Source organism: Paramormyrops kingsleyae, chromosome 20 (assembly GCF_048594095.1).
Source record: "Paramormyrops kingsleyae isolate MSU_618 chromosome 20, PKINGS_0.4, whole genome shotgun sequence".
Taxonomy (NCBI): domain Eukaryota; kingdom Metazoa; phylum Chordata; class Actinopteri; order Osteoglossiformes; family Mormyridae; genus Paramormyrops; species Paramormyrops kingsleyae.
This window is the reverse complement of record NC_132816.1, coordinates 9,680,263-9,692,128: the sequence shown is the minus strand read 5'-3', so window position 1 is coordinate 9,692,128 and position 11,866 is coordinate 9,680,263. Positions and strand designations below refer to the sequence as shown.

The 11,866-nt window shown below is 43.0% G+C and overlaps 1 protein-coding gene and 1 long non-coding RNA gene across 6 annotated transcripts in view; one reads left to right on the top strand and one right to left on the bottom strand.

Moving 5' to 3' along the window:
- The window catches only part of LOC111850770 (uncharacterized), a 73,849-nt gene that overhangs the window by 58,694 nt on the left and 3,289 nt on the right, over nucleotides 1–11,866 (top strand). The window lies entirely within an intron of this gene.
- Nucleotides 5–6,184, bottom strand: LOC140581346 (uncharacterized). 3 transcript variants are annotated; one of them, XR_011984430.1, is made up of 5 exons: nucleotides 5,475–5,607; nucleotides 1,321–1,442; nucleotides 1,069–1,169; nucleotides 942–995; nucleotides 5–831 (listed from the first exon to the last, which is right to left on the bottom strand). It is a non-coding gene; the product is annotated as an uncharacterized lncRNA (long non-coding RNA). The 3 variants fall into 3 exon arrangements; XR_011984431.1 differs by lacking the exon at nucleotides 5,475–5,607 and adding an exon at nucleotides 2,132–2,243; XR_011984432.1 differs by lacking the exon at nucleotides 5,475–5,607 and adding an exon at nucleotides 5,861–6,184 and having other exon boundaries at nucleotides 16–831.

The window sequence follows — 11,866 nt, the reverse complement described above, 5'->3', positions numbered from 1 at the left end:
TTTATTGTCAATTCATTATATGTCCATAACATACAGGGAATCAAAATGCCGTTTCTCTCTCCTCTTCATAGTGCAAAAATATAAAAGTATACAAGATAAATACCATCTGTACAATATGTAAAAGTCGGTAGTGCAAAGACAGCAAAAGACCAGTCACAGTCGTCAAGTGAGGAGGTGCATTTTTGGAGTAGCTTTTGAGTTGTGCAAGACAGTTAGCAGCAGAAGTAATATTGAGACTTTACATGGTAGCGGCTACAGTAGGGTACTTGGTAAGTAGTGACTCTCTTGTTACGGTCCAGGGGCAGGGGGCAAGGGGGGGGTGGTAGTGGACAGAGTTCAGCATCCTGTCAGCTTGGTGGATGAAGCTGTTGGACAGTCTTGTGGAGCCCGGAGGCTCCGGTACATTTTCCCTGAGGGGAGGAGGCTGAGGAGGGAGTGCCGTCATCAGCAATGCTGATGGCTCTGCGGTTGAGGCGGATGTAGAAAATGTCCTTGAGGGAAGGCAGTGGGGCACTGATGACCTTGCTCGCTGCATCCACTATGCTTTGCAGGGACTTCTACACGATGCAGTGCAGCCTCCATACCACACAGAGATGCAGCTGGTGAGGATGCTCTCGATTGTGCCCCGGTAGAATGAGCACATGATGGGAGATGCGATGTGTGCTCTCCTCAGTTTGCGTAGGGAGTAGAGGCGGGTTTGAGCTTTCTCAGCCAGTGACGTGGTGGTGTCTGACCAGGAGAGGTCCTCCAGAGATGTACGCCCCCAGGAACTTGGTGCTACTATGTGATTTTCTGTTGAAGATATCTCTTGTACAGAACACATACATTTTTCTGCAAATGAAAATCCGAAGACAAATGCCTTAGGATTGTCTGTGCACTGTATACACAGTATAGTATTTTAAATCTTTTTCCCACTTTACAAAGTACAAAACATGGCTCACCCGACCTCACCATCTCCGTGTTCCAGAAGGGACGTGTGTGCTGGCATTGGGCTCCTGTACAAAACTTATATAATTAGAACTGATTGCTCAGAGTGGAGTTTGTTCAAACATTATTTGAAACATTTACCTCTTCCCCTGATGGTCAGATAATGTCTTCATCGACTACATCACATGGGTCAATGTCTCGTTGGTCAGACACAGGTTCAAGGGTTATGATATTCCCTGCAACTGACCCATCAAAGAAACAAAAACATTAATATTAATAAAAAATAACCACCCAGGGGAAAAAAAGGAACATATGGAAATTATACCACAAGTCTTCTGTGAACGCACCTATGGCACCCACGGAGCACAAATATATGCAAAGCTCATCCTGTACCTGAAATGAAGTGACCACTGCTACATGCTGCCACTGGCTCTGTGTAGGAGCTTCCCCCTTCAATGCCCTGAGAAACATGTGGTGGGCATTCTGCTGGAGAGCATCTCTGCCTTCTATAAAAACTGTAAAGTTGTACAACAAAGAAAACAAGTATGTGCTTTTTATAACATCACACGTAGAACATTCATAATGGTTATTACATTGCATTGTATCACATTATGTAAATATTTAGTTCAATTCAATTTTATTTGTATAGCGCATTTTCACAACATTACATTGTGACAAATCGCTTTGCATTATCTCCGGCCAAATACCCCAGTGAGCAAGCCAGAGGCGACAGTGGCAAGGAAAAACTCCCTAGAAGGAAGAATCCTTGGGAGGAATCAGACACAAATGGGGAGCCCATCCTCCAGGGGGCAGCAGAGGAAGCCCTAACCCTAACCAGACCCAAAGAAGGGGGAGCCCATCATCCAGGGGGCAGCAGAGGAAGCTCTAACCCTAACCAGACCCAAAGGGGGGAGCCCATCCTCCAGGGGGCAGCAGAGGAAGCCCTAACCCTAACCAGACCCAAAGAAGGGGGAGCCCATCCTCCAGGGGCCCAAGTTGCGAGTAAAATGTCCCTCTCAACAAGACTTCACTCACCGCGGTCGGAGCATACACACAAAACACCCAAGGAGTGCCTTAGCCTGAGTCTCATAATACGCTCGAGTGACATCAGACACTATCGGGAGGAGCCGATCCACTACAGCAACAGCTACTCCCTGAGTGTGGCAGCCACCAGACTGACCAGACCAAAAGCAGGGATACCCACCTACAGAGATCTGGCCACTCCCCGGTCTGCGTTTACGAAGCTCCCCGACAGTGTAGAAAGATGGTCATCTTGCCGGAGAGACAAGACATTCCACACGCCTACCCGGATGGGCCGCTTCAAACTGGGACCCAAGTGCCACTATGCAGCAGGCAACGCCTCAACACCACACCAGCCCCGATCCCCAACAGGCATGACCCTATTAGCTCTCTGACGGTGTCGACTCATCCAGGGATGGGGCTCTCGAAGTCTTTCCCCCATCCCCTTCATGGTGCGCGCAGAGCTACCTCTGCATAAGCTACCAGCAAAGCTACTCCCACGGAGAGCAGAAAGGTATCGTGCCTGTTTATTTCACGCTGTTGCGAGTTGGTTTATGGTGACTGGAGTGCTAATCCTGCCACTAACCCCCAAAATATTTTCCCTGCAATGTGGAGGACCGCTTGCAGGGCCGGATGCAGTTTAACGTCATACCCAGGTATTTATTAAGAGTGTAAAAAATAAGACAGCTCTCAAACAGGAGCTCCCATCATTCACGTAAACGAGCCGGCTCATAAAACCGAAGCATCACTATTGTGCAAGTAATTTTTAACTCTGGCGGCTAAGTAAAGCACAAAAGCACCCCCTATAGTTACACACAACTTCTACCTAAAATAGGGATCACAGTGCCATCTACTGGTTAGGCGTATTTATAGTACCTAAGGTCCATAGATAAGATCCGCTAAGACGGGGGTCACCAACTCCGGTCCTGATGAGACACACTACCAGGAGCAGGTGTGGCTCATCAGAAGCTAGGTAGGATAGAAAACTTACTGGATAGTAGCCCTCCAGGACTGGAGTTGGTGACTCCTGTCTTAGCGGATCTTATGTATGGACCTTAGGTACTTATACGCCTAACCAGTAGATGGCACTGTGATCTCTATTTTAGGTAGAAGTTGTAACTATAGGAAAGGAACTGAATAAAAAGAAACATTGATTTGTGCTTAAGAATGCCGGTGTTGGCTGCGTTATTGAACCACTCCACGAAACCTTACTAAAGGGCACCAGTACACCACAGCGGGATACTTCACTCATGAAATAAGAACATACATAAGAACATAAGAAATTTACAAACGAGAGGAGGCCATTCGGCCCATCAAGCTCGTTTGGGGAGAACTTAGCTAATAGCTCAGAGTTGTTAAAATCTTATCCAGCTCTGATTTAAAGGAACCCATGGTTTTAGCTTCCACTACAATAGCAGGAAGACTATTCCATACTCTGACTACACGCTGTGTAAAGAAGTGCTTCCTCAAATTTGTTTTAAAATGTTCTCCCGCTAATTTCCACTTATGGCCACGAGTTCTAGTATTTAGACTAATATTGAAATAGTCATTTGGCTGAACAGCATCCAGACCCGTTAGAATCTTATAGACCTGAATCATATCCCCCCTTAGTCTCCTTTGCTCAAGGCTGAACAGATTCAGTTCCGCTAACCTCTCCTCGTAAGACATTCCTCTAAGACCAGGAATCATTCTCGTAGCTCTTCGTTGCACCTTTTCTAAGGCAGCAATGTCCTTCTTGAGGTGTGGTGACCAAACCTGCACACAGTATTCTAGGTGGGGTCTTACCAAGGAATTATATAAGTGTAACATCACCTCCCTTGACTTAAACTCCACACACCTAGAGATATAACCCAACATTCTGTTCGCCTTTTTTATTGCTTCCCCACATTGGCGAGAGTGGGACATGGAAGCATCAACATACATACCGAGATCTTTCTCGTAATCAGCTACCTTTATTTCAGTGGAACCCATAAAATATCTGTACTGTATATTTCTGCTCCCTGCATGGATTACCTTACATTTATCTGTGTTAAATTTCATCTGCCAAGTATCAGCCCATTCGCTAATTAAATCCAGATCCCGTTGAAGCCTCTCTGCTGCTAGATTAGTATCTGCTACCCCGCCCACCTTAGTGTCGTCTGCAAATTTAACCAGTTTACTGTATGTATTCGTGTCAATATCATTAATGTAAATTAGGAACAATAGTGGTCCTAAAATTGAACCCTGCGGTACCCCACTATAAACGGAGGCCCACTGTGACATAGTGCCTCTAATAACTACTCGCTGCTTCCTATCAGTTAGCCAGTTTTTGATCCAAGCTGCCACAGTTCCTAAAATTCCTGCAGCTTTAAGCTTTAACAAGAGCCGTTTGTGGGGGACAACATCAAAGGCTTTCTGGAAATCTAAGTAAATCACATCATAGGCCTTTTTGTGATCAATTTCACTTGTAGCTTCCTCAAAGAATTCAAGCAGATTCGTTAAGCAGGATCTACCTCTCCTAAATCCATGTTGGCTATCCTTTATAATGTTATTTGCATCTAGGTAATCTACCATTTTCACTTGAATTATAGCTTCCATTATTTTTCCAGTAATGCTAGTTAAACTGATTGGCCTATAGTTTGCTGGATTACTTCTATCCCCTTTTTTGAATATGGGTGTTATATTAGCATGCTTCCAATCTGATGGTACCACACCGGCAGATAACGATTTCTGGAATATTAAAGTCAAAGGTTGGCTAATAATATCCCTCATCTCTTTCAAGACTATAGGTAAGATGCCATCAGGCCCCTGCGATTTATTTATTTTGAGTTTAGCTAGGCTTAGTATCACATCAACCTCAGTTATACATATATTGGTCATATGAGCCAATGAGCAGCAAGGCAATGAGAAAATCCATCCATCCATCATCTACCGCTTTTCCGGGTCGGGTCGCGGGGACAGAGGTCTAAGCATGGAAACCCAGACTTTCCTCCTCTGCTCCTCTGGGGGGAATTCCGAGGCGTTACCAGGCCAGCCGGGAGACATAGTTTCTCCAGCGTGTCCTGGGCCTCCTCCCAGTGGGACATGCCCGGAACACCTCACCAGGGAGGCATCCTGACCAGATGCCCGAGCCACCTCATCTGGCTCCTCTCGATGCGGAGGAGCAGCGGCTCTACTTTGAGTCCCTTCCGAATGACCGAGCTCCTCACCCTATCTCTAAGGGAGAGCCCGACCACCGTGCGGAGGAAACCCATTTCGGCCGCTTGTATTCGCTACCTCGTTCTTTCGGTCACTACCCACAGCTCATGACCATAGGTGAGGGTAGGAACGTAGATTGACTGGTAAATCGAGAGCTTTGCCTTTTGGCTTAGCTCCATCTTCACCATGACAGACCGAAGCAGCGCCCGCATGACTGCTGACGCCGCTCCAGCAATGAGAAAATCCCAGCCACAAACATTACTGTCGGCGTTTTAACAAAAAGCAATCACTTTAACAAAAAGCAATCACTTTAATATATAAATCATCACTTGAATTATATTGTGCTCTACCTCCAGTAAATTAAAACGGATATTGGTAATCGTATTAAATCGATCATCTGATTCTGACGATATGATTTTAAGATGAAATCAACTGAGTTTATTGCCATTCTCCCCCTCCATTAGCTTCATCAAGAGAGGCGACTTTGTTTTGATTTTCACTGTGAATTCTGGGGATTCTCTGCAACGTCACGACAGAAGCTCTCGCGTTGTTTGCAACTAGGAAGGAGTAATATTAAAAACAACTGCATGCGTTAAGTGTCAAAGAAATATTTATGACTTATTTTATAGATTTCTGTTATTTTATAGATTTGAAGAAAATCAAGTCCAGGTCCTACAGCACTATATAAAACACCGAGCCTGAGGACATTACAAACATAAGAATGTAACATACATACATGGGCGGATGGACGAGTGGAAGTTGAATTGAATTGGTCATTTGTCCTCAGGGTTTATTCACTCTAATGTAAGCCGGTACTGACTTATGATACCGTCCGGAGGCTGTATCGCAAAGCAGGATTTCTTGGTTATCCGGATTTGAGGCACTTTATCTTCGTCCAATTTACATTTAGCCCAAACTACCAAAAATTCGACAAGCTATCTAGCTAGGCAAGAAATCCGGCTTCGAGATACAGGTCCCATTGGGGTTAATGTACTGTTTAAAACAACCTGCTGTGTTTGTATTTATTACTGTATTTGTAACGCAGATGTCTGACGGCAGGCGAGGATCGGCAGCGTCTCGCGGGTGGCCTTGTTTGCTGCCCTCCAATCAGGACGCGGCGCGCGGAGCGAGTGAATTCAAAAGGGTAGGGAGGCACAGCCATTATTCCGTCAGGCTGCTGCGGTCCGCAGACATTACAGTCTTTGGATTTAATTACGGATAAAAGCGTCGCAGGGAGATACCGTTTGGGAAAACAACTTTCGAGTCACTGTCATTAGGAGGCATTTGCGGCACAGTAAGACGGTTTGGGGTTGGCTTCGTAGCTGTAGCTGCTAATGTAGCTAACTAGTTTCGCGTTTTGCTTGTGTTACGGGAGGTACAGCTCCTTCATGCTGCCGATGTCGCGCGCTGATTTGAAATAATGACGTCAACCGCTACTTCATAGTTATATGATTTCGCTGCTCTTTAAATGTCTGTCTCCAATACTGTGTTGAGGTAAACAAGCCATATACGTGGAAACATCGCATGTCTTTGCGATATTTCTGTGTTTTCAAAGACAAGTACAATGATTTAAATAACTTGTGATAGGTTTTTACTGGGGAAATACAGAAAACGGTAGTATTGCTTGTACAGTTGTAGAACAACCTGTATGATGCGTGACGATCGATGCAATATTGTTAATTTCTAATTATAACTTAACTGGAGCAACTCACTCCTTACATTTGCCGTCTACTGCTGACGATGTCTTTGAATCCATTCATAATTCAGTTCTGATTCGTGGTTTCCTATGGTAACACACACGGAAATTGCAGGACACCAAATACAAATTTCTTTACGTGGAAATGCGTAGCTGAATCCCTTTTTTCAGCCATCAATCATAGGTTTGTGCGAGGGAACATCATTACCTAAGCCTAGAATATATGGTTTCCCCTACTGAAACAAACAGTAACTCTGGAGCCCAATACTGATTATTCTAGTTTACGTACATAATTATGTACCTAAATGAGTTTCATTCACCTCACATACTTTTTGGCCTGGATGTGAAGAGAAAGCATTTCCTGAGATCCAGGATATTTGTTTCCCCCTGCTGAAACAAACGTGCTGCTTTTCTGGAACCTAATACAGATGATACTAGTTTATGGACATGTAATTATGTATCCATCTGACATGTGTATAAACTGTATTGGGCTTCAGAATTGCTGTCAGTCTGTTTTTAGCAGGGGAACCAAATATCCTGGATTTCAGGAAATAATGTTTCCCCCTGAAATTTGGACAGAGAAGCATGTGAGATGGCTGAAAGTCATTCAGATATGGCAAGCCAGGCTGCCTTTTATTAGCACAAGGCTTACTTATTACTAGTAAAAATTGCAAGTTTTACTAGTAAGAATGATCCTTTTTACTAGTAAGAATGCGTATGGTAGAGCTCTATAATTTGATTTTAACTACTCATGTATTCCCATTGACTTCCATTGTGTTTTTCCCTCACATGTCCTGAATTCTGATTTTTACTAGTTTAGTCATATTGTAGAGCTTTATAATTCAGTTCTTACTTGTAAGAGCTCCTACTGTAATATTTCTAATCACATTTTGACTAGTAAGAATTACAGGCCCACATATTCACAACTGAGTTTTTTACTAGTAAGAATTTAATTATAGTTATCTGTAATTACATTGCAGAGATCTGAAATTCACATATCCAAAATGCACAAACATATTATTGATGGCTGAAAAAGGGATTCAGCTATGCATTTCCATGTAAAGAAATTTGCATCACAAATTTGGTGTCCTGCTGTTTCTTTATCCACAGTAACCACAGTAGTTGATCAATATAAAGAGTAAGTTGCCTACATTTAAGATATAATTAGAATAAACAATATCACATTGATCATCACACGTACTGAAGTTCTACAAGCAATATTAACGTTTTCTGTATTTTACCAGCAATCATCTTATAACCAGCGATTTAAGTTAAATTATCTTTAAAAAATACAGAAATATTGAAAACGCATCCAGTGTTTTTCCATAAATGGGTTAACTCAACACATTTGTAGAAAGATATTAAAATGAAAGTGAAAGCATCTATAAAGTAGTAGGTGGAGTCATTATTCAGATTATTGTTCGACAGTGGGAACATGGGGGAATTGAATTTCTCATAACACCAGAAGTCCTTTAGTTACGGAAACCTTTCTTGTATATTTAATGTATTTTATTATATATTACAGGTAGGAAGGTGGGCTTGGTTGTGACACAGGATGGAAGGGGCGTCAGGCACGAATGTGTCAGAAGAGGTAAGGCAGCAAGGAGGGGGGAAAAACTGGCAGCTAAACGTTAGGAAAGTTTGTTGTATATGACATGGCCAGCGAACGCTGTGGCTTTTCAGTGTCAGTGTCCCTGCCCTGTAAAGCATGAAGCAGCCTCACAGAGGTCCCTGTCCCTACACAGGATGATTATGCAGATATCCGGGCCGATTTCTCCAAGGCTGAATGGGTCAGGCTGCGGAGATGCGAGAAGGTGCACTACAGGAACATGAAGAGGAACCACCAGGCCATGTTGGATATGGGTAGGCTTCGGGCACCAGCGTCAGGCTCGCACGAGTACTGAGCGTGATCATTTCTAACTGTCTCTTTTTATCTAGAGCTGAAGTCCTTCCCCTTGGCTTTCAAGAGAAGAGGCCAATCCGGGATGGTGATGGCAGAGAGACCCAGCAACGACAGACGCAGCAATTCAGAGGAGGGATTGAATTCCCACATGCTGAGAAGGAGCCTGTGCAACACGGTGAGATGAGGTGTAACGGGTGATACCTTCACACACGGCTTAAGGCATTTGTCTGTCACTGAAGCATAGATGGTAGGGGTGGGCGATAGGACCTAAAATTATCATCACTGTATTTTTCACTTTTTGGACGATGACTGTATTGTTTCACAGTATTTTCCAAGTTTTGGGAGTAGTAGCATGTGCTGTCCCTTTAGGTAAATAAATTTTTTTGAGCAGTGTATTTTTTTTTTTTAAAAGAACATTTTGAAAATATGTTTGATATCAATGGTAAAAAATCATCCTGGATATCTATACTGATATGGACTGAGTAATGTGTTAGGAATGAAAGGATGCCACATTGTTTGATGGAAATGAAAATTATCAATGAGACGATAGATGACGTCCTGGGGGATCTCCTCCCAGATCTGGATCAGGGTATCACTGAGCTCCTGGACAGTCTGAGGTGCAACCTGGCGGTGTCAGATGGACCAAAACATAATGTCCCACAGATGTTCTAGGTCAGGCGAGCATAGGGACCAGTCAGTGGTATAAATTCCTTCATTGTCGAGGAACTGCCTGCATACTCTCGCCACATGAGTCCGGGCATTGTCGTGTACCAGGAGGAACCCAGGACCCGCTGCCCCAGCGTGAGGTCTGACAATGGGTCCAAGGATTTTATCCCGATACCTAATGGGAGTCAACGTGCTGTTGTCTAGCCTTTAGAGGTCTGTGCGTCCCTCCATGGATATGCCTCCCCAGCCCATCACTGACCCACCCCCAAACCGGTCATGCTGAACAATGTTACAAGCAACATAACATTCTCCATGGCTTCTCCAGACCCTTTCACGATTGTCATATGTGCTGAGGGTGAACCTGCTCTCATCTGTGAATAGCACAGGGCGCCAGTGGTGGACCTGCCAATTCTGGTATTCTATGGCAAATGCCAATCGAGCTCCACGGTGCCAGGCAGTGAATACAGGGCCCATTAGAGGACTTCGGGTCCTCAGGACACCTTCATGAAGTCTGTTTCTGATTGTTTGGTCAGAGACATGCACACCAGTGGCCTGCTGGAGGTCATTCTGTTGGGCTCTGGCAGTGCTCATCCTGTTCCTCCTTGCGCAAAGCAGCAGATATCGGTCCTGCTGATGGGTTAAGGACCTTCTACGCCCTGTCCAGCTCTCCTAGGGTAACTGCCTGTGTCCTGGAATCTCCTCCATGCCCTTGAGACTGTGCTGGGAGACACAGCAAACCTTCTGGCAATGGCATTGAGTAGTGTATTTTATAATGTATTAAGTACCAATTAAAGTGTATTACAATTGTGTATGTGTCTTATTTCAAAAAGATATAAAAAGTGATATAGGTAATGTTTTCTCATTTGTTTTATAATTTTAGGTTTGTAATGGAATAATATATTTGCCGTAAGATTTTGCGTGAACATGAGTCTTCTGAGTTGGCAAGTCTGACAACGTACGTTTTTTGTTTCACCTGAGTTGATTTGTATAAAAAATCATTACTTTATACAGTTCTTACAAAACGCGAACCTCAATGAACATGAAATCGCTAATAAGCTACCTCTATTTATCCAACATTTTATAAAATACTGCGTTTGAATGTTTTGCCGCTGTACGATTTCAGGAGCAGTCACTCTGTTAGGAACATTACTACTTTTCGTTGAGGGTGTTAGATTTGCTGCTGTTATCAACACTAATAGCACGTTAGCACAGACAAGGGCTGCATACTCCGAAGTACGTCTTGCTTGGAAGCTAAAGTAGTTTGATGTTCATTGGCATGGGAAATGGGAGAGTCTTGGGTTAACTGGGAAGTTGTGCCTTTTACCACACCTTGTATGAAGACAGTGGCATATTTATGTGCTGATTTAGCGAATGTTACTTTTTGATTTGGTTTTATATACATATGTAACCAAGTTATTTTGTTTAATGCGTATAATTACAGAATCTGTTTATTCTAAATTTGTTAATTTGCTATGATGACAGTGTCAGAGTGTGTTTGATAGAAAATTCAAACACAGATAAACCAGTTATATAGACTTACGAATGAGTTGCGTATGATAGGGCTGGTTAATACTCGACGCCCACAATTTTTACATACACTTTTTCTATGCAAGTAGTGTTGCTGCTTATACTTGCGTGTGTATTTTTCTGTCAATCTGAAGGGTTAAAAGTTATGTCCTCCAGGGGGCACAGTCACTTTACTACCTCATGTTAAATGGCGTATTATATGCCGTTTAGGGCTGAACGATTTATTGATTTCTAATCAAAATCGTGATTTGAAACAATGCGATTAACAAATGGTAAAGGCTGTGATTTAGAATATGCATCATACAGCACGATCTTACCCAGGGTCCTCGTGTGCCAGTCATGGTCACCAAAGGTGACTGGATACACGCGCACAAGCAACAAACACATGAAACCCAAGGAAAACATTGGCGGTGCAAAAAAAATATTGATTCCAATGCTGAGCTATAAGTGAATTACCTGCCTATGTCATGGTCAGAGATTGTTTATAGAAAGGTCCTATTATTAGGTGCCCAGTAGTGTTAGCTGCAGGATCCCTATTGTTTTTTTTCCCGTACTACAATTGTTTTATTTTTAGTATTACTACTTTATTTAATTTAATTCACAGCTTTTGTGATGATTGTTCTCTGCTGAGCACAGAGGAGCGTGGTCCGTGCAATGGTTCAGACTTTTTTTTTTTTTGTAGCATTTAAACACAAAATGAACAGGATAAAACAAGAAGAGCAAATACTGTACTAAACACATCTAAGCACATTTATCAAAATAGTAATTTGTAAAGTAGGAAAATAAATGTATCCAAACAATATGTAAAATAAAAAAAAATGTAACCTTGTTAACCTTGTGTGGAATCCCCGTGTGATCAGCTGTTTCTGGTTTTTGTCATCTGTATTTAGTCCACGTTTCAGTTTGCTTCCCCAGTCCGGTCATTTTATTTTCTGTCTGTGTTTTGCCTG